The sequence below is a fragment of the Antennarius striatus genome, chromosome 7 (genome assembly GCF_040054535.1).
Source record: "Antennarius striatus isolate MH-2024 chromosome 7, ASM4005453v1, whole genome shotgun sequence".
NCBI lineage: Eukaryota > Metazoa > Chordata > Actinopteri > Lophiiformes > Antennariidae > Antennarius > Antennarius striatus.
Window position 1 is genome coordinate 17,494,958 of NC_090782.1, and position 5,277 is coordinate 17,500,234.

Sequence of the window (5,277 nt, forward strand, 5' to 3'; positions counted from 1 at the left end):
AATTCCTATTTTCTGCACTTCAGGCAGCTTTTCATCGTATTCACTGACAATGTGCTGTTTACATGTCGGTTAGGCTGAGCCAGCGGCATCAAACAAAAGAGGAACGCTCACTGTATCGAGTGGTGAGAACTCACATCGAGTTAAAAATATTCAAGCCTCTGCCCAGGAAGAGTGTAGCTGCAAAGCTTGTGTTTGTTTGTTGATATGGGAGCATCCACGCCTGCGTATTTCTATGCAAGCGAAAAACGACTTTAAATTCGAACAAGCATGAGAAAACCTGCAGCAAGGAGAGAGAAAACATTGATCATACAAAGGGAGACGGAGAGAAAGTTAAAAAAAAAAAAAAAAAGAAGCTTCCTTTGTGAAATCGCTTGAGGCCGACCTGCTCACAATCCTGCTAGAGATTTACTTGTGTTTATTATTGACTGATTATAGTCAGGGTGCTTCTTAGTGAAGAACACCAGACCTCTTTTTTGTTACACACTTCCATCTGCTGCTGTGTTCTCAACCATCTCTTAAATAATTACCAATAGCAGGGAAATAAATAAAATACTCAATTAGTATTTTGTGGCATTTCACCTCATTTAAGTAGGACCCATACAGTCTGAAAATTAGAATGTCAGAGCATTCCAATTTTATTTGTCACAAATATTTTATTTGCGATACCTAACATTAAAGTGTACCACCCCGTTAAAATAAAATTATGTTGTTTCGACATTCTGAATAAATGCTCTATCATTTTAATATGACTGCTTCTTTTATCAATTGTTTTATGGATTGGACTGGTTTTCAAAGAAGCACATTATGACCCAAATTAATCTGTATTATAAAACAAATAGCAATTACTGTATTTGCAATTATACACACACACACACACACACACACACACACACACACACACACACACACACACACACACACACACACACACACACACAAGTCTGAGGCTTTACCTTAAGTTGCTATATGCAGACAGTCCACCGCCGTAGATGCCCCCAGACATTTTGCTACCAGACGACCTGAAGTGTGAAACTAGACCATAAATAAGGGGAGGGGGTTGATAATGACAGGTTGATTTCAGTTGTACCGTCCCCTCCCTCCACCTTCACCTCCTGTATCTGTGTGTAAGGGTGGACAGTCCACCCTGTTGTCACATGACATGTGTCTCAGCCTCGATACAGTTGTGGTGTCTGTGGTTTAGGGGCCTCACTTTTATGAAGTTGTTGTCAACTTCAGTCTGATATTATTTCACATGAGGTTTGCCAGCATTGCAGAGGGATATGCATTTTACCTGGCACACCATTACTTTGTTCAGGTAATTCTGCATCGTTTGTTTTGTCTTTGCACTGTGTTGGGTTTTAACTGGCTGCACAGTACTTGTAGTATTACTGTGTGTTGTGTACAAATCAATCACATCCAGAAAACACGTGAATGTAGCAGCAGCAGTGCCAGAGCAAGTGAAAGAGGCCAAATGTTTGCAATGAATATCTGGGGGAATAATCTGAGCTGACAGATTGTTTCCCGTGCGCGTGTTTGATAAAACTTTGGAACTTCATCTTCAGAAAGTAATAATAGTGTTTTCACTGTTTGGTCAGACGCTGAAGCTATGATTGCTTTTCTTTGCATTTAATAACTTTCCACTGGTCTAGTGTTCGCGGTACTCTTGCTGCTGAATGGAGAACCACTTATATATCTCAACAGGATAAATCAATTCACCAATTTCAAGTATTGTTCATGTTTTTTTTTAATGTTTTGTTTCCTATAGCTCTGGTTCTGTGTATAGACACTGTTCTTTGTGAACATGAGTATAAACAGAAATAATTTGTTGTTTTCGAGTGGCCAAGACGAAACAGTCTAACCACCACATCAACCAGAGCAGCTTTTTTAGGCCCATAAAAATTACAGCTTTGGCTGTCCTTCAGTTTAATGTCAATGATATTCATGGAATGAACACTGAATCTAATAATCAAGCAAAACAGAGAGGTCTTTTCAGTGGTATCACTCTGAGTTAAGGATTTAATGCTCTTAAATATTGCATGAAGCAAATTCATGCTATTATTTTGATGCCAGACTAAGTAATGCAGATATTCTTTTTTTGCAAACTACCTTGGCATCAGAATAATTAAACAGATCTTATTTTGATGTTTTCCAAACATATACAGTTGAATCTCTCATGAATGGAGGGGGGTAATAATAAAAACAAATTCAGTTTTAGCTCATCCGTTATCTTTTCTGTCGCAGTTTTTACTCCATTTAATCTCAGTAAATGATCTTTATGTATAAACTGGTTGGAATCATTTGAGTTTCGTCTTGTTTAATCGATAAATATAATGTTATAGCGCCATCTGTTGGTAGAATAATTCCGATGCGAAAACACCTGATCTGAGGCATAAATAAAACCTTTATAATAACATCTGTTGCTAAAACTGATTGCCTTGTAATAATTCAGAAGCCTCCACTATTTCATTTAAGATTATTTAACACTGACAGAACCAGGAAATAACCGTTTTTTTTCCTGATAGCAGCGTCATCATTATTGAAGGACACAGCCTCTGAAATGATTAAAGGTAACTAATAAAAAATACATTGAATGGTTTTCATTTTGCTTTTGAATTATTTCTTTTTTTATGTTACTTTGGGTGTCTCTTTTTATTCTGATGTAATTTTTTTAGAGCCACTAAATTTTGACAGTGTTCATTTGCTCAACCTTTAGAATTTTAGTTTTTTGCAAACAAATTCTGTTGAAATTTTATTTTTACTTGACAGTACAATTTCCACAATGAACCGTCTCAAAATATCTTTATAGCAGCTTCTATATGTCTTGAACAAAATCAAGTACAAACACGTGTCTTAACCACAGAAGAGTGCTCTATATGTGGTTATAACGTTTTCCAATTAATCAAAGTCTGCTGGGAAATAACGTGGTGGGGATAAAGGGAAAGTACAGTAGTTGTTTTTTTCTCGCAGTAGTTAACCAGCAAAAAAGCCCAGTATCTATATGTGTAATATTCCAAATTATAACAAAAGAATGAAGTCTTTATGTGTCACCGAATCTCGCTTGATCCGGTAAAATCTTTATTGACAACCAGAACCCTAATAATAAATATGGATAAAATATTAAAATGTATTAGAGCAGCAATGATGGCATGACTTCCCATGCATCTGTTCTTTTTATTTATAAACACATGAAAGCAGCAGACAGCCAGTAAATCCACAGTCTATAGTGTACTGAACTGCATTCTGTAATGCAGACTCGTACTTGTGTTATTTTCTCCACATTAAAAAGATTTTATCCAAACTTATATGAAGTTATTATACCTGTTTAAGCATTAACTACAAGCTACCATAACTGTAATTATGTAAAGACGTGAACATGACAACACATTTATATAATTTTTTTTTGATCAATTTCTTGTAAAGAATGACATAAAAGTGATGATATCAGCGTCCATCAGTACTGACTTGCATCTCCAGTTGACACGCATCTCCAGAGCTGCTGCTGACTCGGCCCTCGGCCTCCGGTTTGGAGGTCTGCCTGCACACAGAGACCCTGCCCCAGTCTCTCCTGCATGTAGAGAGGCCGGTCAGGGTAGACCAAGGATGGGACCATGAGGGAAGACTGCCACGGCAGGAGAAAACCGTTATCCACATGGGGCACCGGGTAATTTGCAGGTGGGTGTGGGAGGATTGAGACTGACGGTTGAGCGTGGGGATGGGGCCCAGTTTGAGGAAAGAGGTGTGGATAGGAGCCATGAGGGTGAATCCTTTGTGGATCAAATCCACAAAAACCCATGGCTGGATTAAAATGAGGTCTTCTCATCTCAAATGAACGGACTGCATTTTGCTGTTGCCTCCCATCCAGGACAGAAGCTGGGTTGCCCCTGCTTTCACCCCAGACTCCAGAGAATCCAGACTGAGAGATGGTAGGGATGTGAGGCGGTAAAGACAAAGTGTGGGGTTTAACAGGGAGTTTGGGCTTTTCCTCCCTGTTATGGTGCTGCAGGCTGAGCACCTGCGCCTGCAGCTTGACGTTCTGGTCACTGAGAGCCAACAGGTGATCCTCCAGCATCAGGTCCTTCAACCTCTTTTTGTCCCTTGACCGCTTTGCAGCCTCGTTGTTCTTGCGCCGTTTACTCCAGTAGCTGGAATCCTTCTTTTCGGGGGGTGTCATCTCCCTTTTTCGGCGCGTAACGGGGCTGTAGCCGGTAGAGGCGCGTAAACGCAAGAGACGCCCCGTCAGAAGGGGGGACCTCCACACCGGCGAGAAGAATCTGGAGTTCCATGAATGGATCAATATGTTGCTGATGGTCCCGTCAGGAGACGGGGGGGACCGGTTCAGAGCAGCGGATCCATCAGGGTCGGTGCTCCTCAAAGTGGACATGACTGAGGTTGGAGAGGTATGGATAAGATTATAACATAAAATAATATACATTGAATGATTACGTGTAAATTATTAATAATTATTAATTATTCATTCAGACTACAACATGCCGCGTATGAAACCCCTCATAAATATTTAATTCCAATATCAAACTTCTTGTGAATTAATGACAAAAGAGGGTTATTTGGGACACACACACACACACACACACACACACACACACACACACACACACACAGGAATGTCTGCCTTGTTAAACACTACTGTATTTGGGACCTGAAGCCTGCGCTTACCTGTCAGTTGTGTGAGGATGTGTGCGCCCAGAGAAATGGAATGTGACCTCGCGTTGACTGCAGTCGAAACTGATCAGACGGCTTCGCTTGGAGAGAGGAAGTCTTAAGACGACTATGCGATCAAGCACAAACCAACAGGTAACACTGACATGAGTCACGTTGGATCAAATGACCTACTTATTGGTGCCGCTGCATGAATAAATGCACAACGGCGCCATGCTCCAGTAACAGAATCCTGAGAGCCACTCAACTTTATTTATGCACAGCTGCAAACAAATGCACAGGATTCTTACATTTAATATTAATCATCTTTGACAGGAAACATGTTACACATTTAAAGACTGTTTGTAAATCAATCATAAATCATTTTAAACCAGAAATCACACCCTCATTCAAACCACCACCGGTGGTGGTGGAGGCTGATGACTCTGCTGAGACTGATGAAGTTGATCAAATGCTGGTGAATCTGTGGTGACTGGGCACATTGAAATTTGACCTCAGCACTTGGGGATCAGCTCGAGCCCCTGCTGCTCGAGTGACCGACACACAACCACGTTGGATGACTTGCGACAAATGCTGGTTGAAGAATGGGATGCCATCCCA